Genomic DNA, 9,778 nt, shown 5'->3' on the forward strand with positions numbered 1-9,778 from the left:
AGGGATCCGAGCCGAAAACTCCACGGAAAGCACAATCTTGCCTTGGCTGAGCTCAGCTGCTTTTACATTTGCTTTTTATCAACTGCAGCTACCTAAGCAGTCAGTTTTCAGCTCCTGAAATGTCTTGCTGGAAAGTGTTTACAGCACTTAGCACTTTGCGCTGTGATCCCTTGCTGAAATGAAAGCCCATATTTTATTGAGAGGAGCAGACACTTTGCAGGCACAGTTTTACTCCTGTCTAACACAGCTGCCTGGCACAGGCAGGATGCAGGGATGCTCTGCTGGTCTGGGGTTTGCTGCAGGTACAGGTTTTGAAGGGTGTCAGTTAGAAGGACACAGAGTCTGTTCAAAAGTTTTAATAGCCGTGGGCAGAAACATTTGAACGTGTTTCCTCTCTTTCTGTGCATTTTTGCTCTGATCCTGCTGTGCCTGTGAGTTCTCCTGTTGTATTTCCAGCAACACCTTTGCTGACAGAAAATACTACTCTTTCTAAACAAAGCAATTTGATTTTCATGAAAATTCCATGTCTTAAGAGAAGCCTGCTGATTGGAGGCGTTTTGTAAAAAATCAAAACAAATCTAGGAACTTTGAGGTTTGGCTTCAAACTACCTTTTGGTGTGAATAATTCAGGAGGGGAGGACCCACACTCCCACTTCATTTGTCAGAGCAAAGCAGAGTCACCAGTAATTTCGGAGCGCTAAGCACTCTGAAATGCTGTTAATAGAGCATTTGGATATTTCCAGGGATTGTTCCAAAGAGAAAGCAAGACAGAAAACCACTCAAAGTCTTTTAACTCCCTTTTAGCAGACTTGTTCCCAGCTGATCCAGCTGACTCCTGGGCCCCCTCCAGAGGGTAAAATGATATAAATCCTCCACTCAGCAGCGTTTTATCCTGCACCTCACACTAGGTCGGGTTTAATTCATGGGAAGTCTGAGTAATTTCAAAATTCATAGAGCTGGTACAGATCTACTGCGGCCCAAGTGAAGAAAGGGGGTGTTTGATTGAGCCTCAGCGGTTGCCTGGCCTCCAGCTGGAGCTCAGGAAAGGGAATTCTCCACAATGAAAGCGAGGAGCAGCTTCTGTGAACCCCAGCCCTGCTCTGCTCCTCCAACCCAGCACCTCCTCCTTCACTCTGTGCCTCAGCGTCCCTCTCTGCAAGCCCTCCTGGTGAAGCATCACTTCAGCACCACAGGCATCCCCCGGGTGCGGCTGAGCTCCAGAGTGGAAGCAGAAGCTCCAGGGCCTCTCCCCATCCCTCCTGAGAGCCCAAGAGGGGAGGCAGGGCAGGACTCTGCGCCTTGGAGCTTCTATCCGCGGGCAGACTGGGCTGGCAGGAGCTGCGGGGTGGAGGTGGGGAGAGCAGAACAAGCAGGGTAAGAAACCCGCCTTAATGACTGCAGAGGAACCCGGTCTGACCTCATTTATATGCAAATTGTGGTGCCTTCCTCCTCCTCCTTTCGGGGCAGGCGAGCTGAGCGCAACGTGCGGATAACAGCGGCACATTCGCATTCCACCCGGGCTGGTAGGGACTTCTCTCTGCTTTCTTCAGGGGCTCAGGCTGTGTTTAAAACACAAAATCCCTTCTGAGCAGAAAGCAGCTCCATTTGGCTGCCACCTGGTAAGGAATCACCAGAGCCTCGGGAAATTTTCAGCCAGCAGCACCCACCCTTTGTCAGCAGAGTCTGACTCCTCGTTTTCTGTCATCATCCGGCTCCATTGGCATGGAAACCAGGCTCTGGTACTGAGGAATCCATCTGTTCCTGCTGTTCCCTCCTCACCTGAAGTCAGGCACTCCTACTTCCAGTGGATTGGGTGCCTGTGAGTTGAAAGGACCTAAGAAGTTAGAGATTGGGAGCAAAAAAATATAAAAGTCAACAGCAGATGTTCTTCCATCTCAAGATGGTTTTCACTGCAGAAGCAGACCTCAAGTATCCCAAAAGTTGGGTCTCAGGCTATTTTTCTGTCCAAAATTAGAAGTGAAATAACTCTAATTCAGCAGGAGCTTAGCTGGATCTGCCCACACAAACTGCCTTCTCCTAGGTTTTGCAGATCTGTGTTCCAGTAGGCATTTTCTTACCAGCCACAGCAAAATCCACATCCTCCATCAATCTACACAGCTCCCTTGTCCATCATCTTTCCCAATCTTTTGGCAGCTACTCCAACTCCTTCTGGGGACCAATTACCTTGTCCCAGATTCCCCCAGCTTCCTTCCATCTCAACCACTCTGCAGCTGGAGGAAGTTTGGATGAACTTCCAAATTTGAGGCATTATTCACAGTCTGGCATTAATCTTGCACAATGACCCACAGCTTTCAGGGGAAGAGAGTAAAGAGGAAGTGAGTTGTGTTTTTAAAGGAAAAAAAAATGAACATCATATTTTTATGCAAATAGCTTTCAACTCTGAGTAGGGGCAAGAGAGAAAATGGGGGAAGAAATCCATTTTAAAAAAAAAATCTTTCTGCTTCTATTATTTTCTCCTTTATGTTTTCACTGTGGCTTTAGTGGCTCTTTAAAGATGTACTACAAAGCTTTTAATAAAAGCCAGAATGAAAGGCAGAATCCTCTTTAAGATCCTAAATCAGTCTTGCAATACGTGTCTAGACTCACACGTTCCTAAGACATTAACTTCTTAGCAGTGAGATATTGTAACACCCCCTAATCCCTTCAGCTCCTGCTAAACTCCCTGTCAAGGAGGTCTCTGTGTTCCTGTTTAGATGGGAAGCAGCAACATTAACAATGACCCCTTCCAGAGAACATTTCATAGGCAAGTAGATCACTGCAAGTACTTTGTATTTGTGCCTCTCATTTATATGGAGTCCTTTCCACCACTCCGTGAGCACTGAAGGAGGGATTGCTTTGAACTCACTGAGCAAAACACGCAGGAGTTTGGTACAAAATGTGCAGGAGTTCTGTCCTAGTGCTGATGTGGAGTTGATTCCACCAAATTCAGGTTGCAGCAAGCAGCAGCAATTTCCCTCTGGTCACAGCTCTGCAGATTCTCCTGCTCAAGAATTCAATTTTCAAGTGCTGCTGGCTTTTCCAAACCCGTGAGTCCTTGGCAGCTTTTATCAGCCCCAGCAATGTGTTCTGCTGTAATTTGCAGTTTGGAGCCTTAGCAAGGTTTCTAGTTTGCTTCCAGGCCTAAGTGTAGCATCTACAAATTGTCTCTTGAGAAAAGGTAACAAGCAGTGTCTAAAGGAAGCAAGGATTTGGTTTTTTTCTTGAAAAGACTCCACATTCTCAGTCCCAAGCAGGAGCTGTACTGATTTGTTTCCAGCAGAGATGCCAACCTGCTGATTCTTCTGCTGGGGAACGCCAAGGGCAAAACAGCAGGTCACTGAGAAATCATGGGGTTTGTCTGGAGCTACAGAAAGAAACTGGTTGTGAACTTGGATCCCCTGAGATCCCAGATCCATTCCTGGCCTCCCCACTTCCCACACAACCACAGGCAAATCGCTTCATCTCACAGAATTCAGTTACCCAGCTGTGAAGGGAGGATAAGAAGAGCTTTGTTCCTCCAGGCCCTTGTTTGACGTCGCTGTGCAGACTGCAACCTCTGTGAGGCACAAACTCTTGCTCTTCCCTTGTATGTACTACTGCTTTTTCTTTCTTTAACAGCCACCAAATGAATTCACGATCCCAAAGACTCAAGAGAGGTACATGGAAGTACAACAGAGTGTGTTGCTCTCCTGCATTGCCTGCAGCCTTTGGATGCAGGCTCAACTTCTGAGCAACTACCCCAGCAGCCACAAAACTCAGGAGCCCCAGGCAGGCTGCAGCTAAATTTAGATCCTCTCTTCCATGCTTCAGCTGGGATTTCCACAGATTGATCTCTCTCCGTGGTGCAGCCAGGCTGCTCAGAGGGATCCCTTGTTTCCCTGGTTGGTTATTACCCTCCTGCAGGGAGAAAAGGCCCTGTTCGTACTGCGAGCACCAGACAAGCTGCTCTGAGCAGAGCAGAGAGTGCCAAGTCCTCCACCAAAGCCAGACTCCGTGTGTGTGGTTCCTGTGTGTGCCAGGAACAACAGGAAACCATCCCTGGTGCTGCTAAACCTCTGTGCAGAGCCGGGGAAGGCCAGGAAGAGCAGAATTCCTGACCCAGCTCCTCTGGGCTGCTTTGTGCCAAGGCCAGCTGTCCCCTTTGCCACATGAGCCATGGGGAACTCTCTCAGATGTGTGACCCCATCTCCTGCACCATCACTTTCTGGAGGACTCCAATTATCAAAACCCAAGAACTGGCCCTTGCAAGATCAAAAAAAAAACCCTCAATGAAATGGAAACATCTTTGCCCTGGGGCCACTTGATGCTTGCTTAACTGCATCACTCCATTAAGGATGATACAATTTAAGGCTGAATGTCTGGTTTGCATTAAGATTGATGGCAGCTGGTTAGCCATATTCCTTGGATATTAACAGCACAGCTCTATCCTGGTGCTTTCTCTTTCTCATTGCTCCTAACAGGGTGAAAGACTTCAGACTCAACCAGCAGGAAAACAAGTTTGATTATTACCAGCAATTAAAGAGTCAAAAAGAAGCAAAGATAACTCTGCATCAGTAGCCAGACACCCATTAGATGCAATGATTTCCAGGAGCCCCTGCACGCTTTACCCAGGTTCCAACCTCAGCTGTGAAACAACATTTCAAACACAATTAAAAGATCATAAGCAGTCATGTGTGAATATTCCTGAATGCAGCTACTAAATAAGAAACAATGACAGATCAGCAAAGGAAGGAATCATAGTTTAATTTAATCTTTAATGGGTGTTTATTAACTAAATGATTATCCTGATTTAGAATGAGCCACTTGTTACAGACTGAGCTTTTGCCATATTGGATCTGAGGCTCAGCATTCAACAGGTTCATGAGCAGTGAAAATTACATTTGTGTACAGAGTGAACACACCTGATCCTGCTGGAACATCCTACATTGACTAAATTACCTGGACAGAGGCCACTGGCATGGACTGGGAAATGAGGCAGCAAACCAAGGAGTCATAGTTAAAAATGGGGGTAATATAAGAGCACAGAAGAAGTGGAAAAAAAAATCATCCAGCCCCATGATTGCTGGAGAACAGAGAGGAATATTTAGAAAAGCACTCCCTGGAGGAAGTGAATGGTTGTGTCTGGGAGAAGACCAAGGGAACCAAGGTCTGGTGAGACACTAGCAAGACGTTGGAGTTGCTCAGGCTGCGAAGCCAGAGTGGGGCAGGAACTTGTGGGTGCAATTTGGGCATATTCCCTGTGAGAAATGATGGGAGATGTTACCTGTTACACTGCTGCTGTTCCATTTAAAGCAAGGCTGAACACCCTGGTGAAAGAAAGACCAGCTCAGCAGCCCCCAGCTCTCCCAGGGGAACACAGCACCAGGGAAGCCTCTCTGGCCCATCAAATTCCCAGCTGTAAGAGCTGCGAGCCCACATTAAACAGAAGTCAAACACCTCTGACCACACTTTTACAGCCCATGAGATGACCAGGCTGGCTGTGTCCTCAGAACTACAAGGCCAGGCTGCTGCTCCCTGATTCAGCTGATCAGCTTCAGCTCATGTACACCAAGCCCAGCAGAGGAGCTCAGGGCTGGGGCAGGGTTGCCCTGCTCTGGGTCCTGCTCTCCAGCCGTGGCCATGAGCACAGGCCTGGCAGAGGATGGATGGCAGTGCTTAACTTTGCATTAGAGAGGGTAAGTGCTGAATAGAAAAAGGGTCTGATCTTACATCCAAAGCCTGCAGGGATAGGGCAGGAATTTAACTGAAGAGAAAGAGCAGCGTTCACCCACCTTTCATCCTCCTCTAATACGCTCTGTCTTTCCAGACAACTAATTCTGTTCTCTCAGGGATAAGCCAACATCTTGCTGGGCTATTTTTAATCCTCCTCAGCGACTCAGGTGGACAACTGTATTTGTGGAGAGCTCCCCAGGCGGGCTCAAACACACTCAATTACTGAATCCTCAGGTCTTGGACTCTAGCTCCTGCTTCTCCAGAGGAAAATGTGTCAGCGCCTCCTCGGGGCTTCTGGCCTGACACACATTCCTCCTTACTGGAGCACACTTCATTAACCACCAGTGCCTACCTCTCACTTTTATTGCCTCTTTGGCTTTAAGGGTGTCTGGGCTGAGGGTTTATCAAAGCAGATCATCCACAGCTGGCTCAGTGCTGCAGCAAAATGCTCACTAATGGCCCAGCTGGAATTCAGCTTTTGCTCTCACACCTGCCCAGGTGTCTCCGCACGGACCCAGTGCCTTTGTGTCATTGTCCTGACATTGGCCCCAGGTCTGAGATGAGGAATCAGCTCTGTCCTCTGTGCATGAACAAAGGTACTCATTTGCATGAGCAACCACCAACGGTGCCAGGCCAAATATTGTCCCTGTTTTCATCAGAAGATTAATTAGTGCTTGGAAAGAAGAGATTAAAGCAAGTTGTCTTCACTGCCCAGATGGAGGAGGAAGAAAATTGCTTTTGCTGTGTCTTCAGCAGTGGAGTCCCCCCTCCACAGGCAGTGCTGTACCAGTAACTCATGGTGCTTGGACACAAACAGGACACCCTGGGATAACAAACAGTCCCAGATGGTTTGTGTCTGCAATATAGCTCATGTCACACCTCGATGGATTGTCTTCCACTCCGATTTATCTCCCCAAAGCAAAATGGCTAAGAGGTTATATTCTGGGGCATTTTTTTTTCCATTAAAAAAAAAAAAAAAAAAAAAACCTATAAGGTGATTTATATTAAGGGGAATAGCCTGGAAGGGCACCAGTTTCTTTTTGCAGTTGTACATGCAAAGACCTGATCAGGAGCTGGTGTTGCTTAAGGCATTGTGGCATCTCATCCAGCACTACAAAAATTGTTAAGCCTCCACATCTTTTCCTAGTGGGGAATAAACAGGTGATCTGTGCATTTATTCTAAGACAAAGATATGTTTTGGTAGATATAACTGCTGAGATCCAAGAGACACTCCCAGCATCAGCCAAGGTGGAGAGATTTGCATCAATCTTTTGGTCACGGGGGAGTTCATCATAAATCCCAACTTCTGGCATGAGCTACAAGAAATTTCACCCCAAGGCCAGCTGTGTGTGTGATACTGTGACCCTTGGCTTTAATGTGCATATTAACATATCCCACATGTCTTTGCTGAGCAGCAAAGGATGTTTGGAGCTGCTGTACAGCAAGGCACAGACATTTGCTGCCGTGTGACTTGCAGTGCATTCTAATAATCACACAATTACAGCTGCAATCCGCTCACCTTGCCAAAAGGAAGAGGGGAAATTATTTGAGAATTCTCTCTGATGATCCTCACAGATTCCATATGGTGATTCTACAACAAAAGCCAGCAGCGGAATGTGGGGTACTCGGGAATAGCTGTTTCTGTTTGCTAATAAACAATGGAGCAGCACAAGCACAGGAGATACCCAGGGATGGGACCCTCTCCTGGCCCTCTGCTGCCCGGAAACCACACTCTGAACTGGGTCCTCAGCCTAGACACCTCCTAGGAAAAGAGAAAGTCAGTAAGAGAGCTTCCTGTGAGCTTCTAGGAAAGAGATTTGTTGCTAGTTGCTTTTCTGCATCTTCTCTTTTCCTTCTTGCTGCAGCCCCAGTGTGGCAGAGAGGAACATGAGCCTTCTTTTCACCTGTCCTTTCCCCAGTGAGCACAGCAAGCACAAAGGAATGCAGATTCCAAACAAACCTGCTGGGCAGCCTCAGCCCAAGTGTGGGTTGTTCAAGGGCCAGCAGGTGTTCTCCATGAAGGGAGCAATGTCAGTTTGTGCATGGGCAGGATCAAGTGGCAGGACACAGGGAGAAGGGACACAGAACAGAACAGCAGTCAAACACTGGGCTGGCCAAGCAGACAGACAGGCAGACAGACAGACAGACACACATCTGCACGGCACTATGGAATGGAAAAGCTGGATTTTAACCATTTGGTCACTGAGGGGACATCCTGTCTCATCAGAAGGTTCTTAAGATCTAAAATCTGCTTTGCACGAGTACAAACTATAGACGAAACGCCCACAGCACGAACTGCTCTGTGCCAAAGGCCCACAGCCACCTCTCAGAGCCTTCCTGCCAGTGTCAGGTGTGCCCTAGGTACACCACATGTGAGATCAGACCACAGCAGGAAGATCAGGACTGATGTGAACTTGATTCAAATCTCATGGGAAGTCAGTGTGGGAAGCAGAGGGAGAGAAAGCTGCAGAGCTGATGGACTTGGAGCAGCCTGTGTTGCTAAGGAGACACCGCAGCATCCTTCAGCTGGAATTTCCTCAGTGATGAGGAACAGGAACATCAGCTCAGCACCAAGGGGATGAAGCCACCGTAAGCCAGGGTCAGGTTAATGTCATGGCAAGGTCCAGGCAGGCAAGGGCAGATGATGTCCCAACCAACCCAAGGGAGCAAATCTTCAGCAGGCACCAAACCCAACCATGGCCATGAGTTTGGTACAGACCTGAGGCTGCAGGGCAGGATTTCACACTATCTCATCTTCCTCTCTGCTGAAGATCAGGGGATCATTCCTCAGCACCTTGGTTCTCACAGCTGGAGACAGGACAGAGCTGGTGGCAGGACAAGCCTTGTGAAGAGGGCAGCACTGGCCATCTGGCAGGGTGGCTCTCAGTGACATCTCTCCTGGCACAGCAAACTGTGACTCTATAAGGCTCCTCCACAAACTCCTCAGTGGCTCTGCATGGCTGGTTATTAACGCTGCTGCCAGATCAGCTTCTCCGAGGATTTGCTCATCTGCTTTGTGAATGCCTGACAGCTTTCGGGATTGCTGCTGGAGATTCCAAGAGGAAACGGAGAGGTGGAGTCGGGCAAAGCTGTTTCCCTGTTCATGTAGCAGCTTCTCAGCCATGGGATGGATGGATGGATGATGGATGGATGGATGATGGATGGATGGATGATGGATGGATGGATGGATGATGGATGGATGGATGATGGATGGATGGATGGATGGATGGATGGATGGATGGATGGATGGATGGACAACGCCCCCAGGCTCTGTGGTGCCTGTCAGGACAGTCGCAGGCACACAACGCACCGAAGCCTCAGCCCCTGAGGCTGGAGCCAGCCTGCTCTGGGATGAGAAGAGGAGCTCTGCAGGGCAGTGCTGCTGGGTGGAACAAGTGAACCTTGAGGAAATGCAGCCTTGTGTCTGCCTGTCCCTCAGTGAGTGGGGTCTGGGCTCTCACAGGGGGTTGGGTTGTGGGTCTGGGACAGGGCCCAGCCATGGATGGGGGTTGGATCCCTCCTGGAGCTCTACAAACACAACAAACAGGCAGCTGTTGGCTCCCAAATCTCATATTTAGGGCTTCCAGTTGGAAATTTGACTTTGGTCAGCCTTTCCCAGGCTTGGTTGGGATTGATGCTACAGATCCTGGATCCCACTCCACCTCACACCGAGGAGCTGCTCCAGTGCACCCAGCACAAAGGCCCTGCCAGCCACAGGGCACGAGGACTTCACCCCACCAGTCCTGTCTCTCTCCCCTGTGCCTCAGAACCATCGACTCGCACAGACAAAGAGAACTCAGCAAAGCCTCAAGCCACAGGTGACTGCAAAGTGCTCTGGAGATTGCCTCTGCTGGGGCAGGGAGTTCCCTGTAAATGTCTCTTCAAAAATTGGTTTAATGAGGGAAAGCTCACTCAGCACTCACAAACTCTGGCATTTTATGTTACTGGTTCCTATTTCATCTATTATTTACAGAAAAAAATCTATTTGGGGGGAAAAAAAAAAAAAAAAAAAAAAAAGCGCCCTCTCTTCTGAACTCTTTCCAGGACTGACTCAGCAACTTAATTT

General features: G+C 48.4%; 1 long non-coding RNA gene across 2 annotated transcripts; it reads right to left on the bottom strand.

The window, feature by feature from the left end:
• Window positions 1-458: 458 nt before the first annotated feature.
• On the bottom strand, window positions 459-6,067 carry LOC120761310 (uncharacterized). 2 transcript variants are annotated; one of them, XR_005703598.1, is made up of 4 exons: window positions 5,772-6,067; window positions 2,867-3,897; window positions 1,668-1,817; window positions 459-1,559 (listed from the first exon to the last, which is right to left on the bottom strand). It is a non-coding gene; the product is annotated as an uncharacterized LOC120761310 (long non-coding RNA). The 2 variants fall into 2 exon arrangements; XR_005703597.2 differs by lacking the exon at window positions 2,867-3,897.
• Window positions 6,068-9,778: the final 3,711 nt, after the last annotated feature.

This window comes from Hirundo rustica, chromosome 19 (assembly GCF_015227805.2).
Source record: "Hirundo rustica isolate bHirRus1 chromosome 19, bHirRus1.pri.v3, whole genome shotgun sequence".
Lineage (NCBI taxonomy): Eukaryota > Metazoa > Chordata > Aves > Passeriformes > Hirundinidae > Hirundo > Hirundo rustica.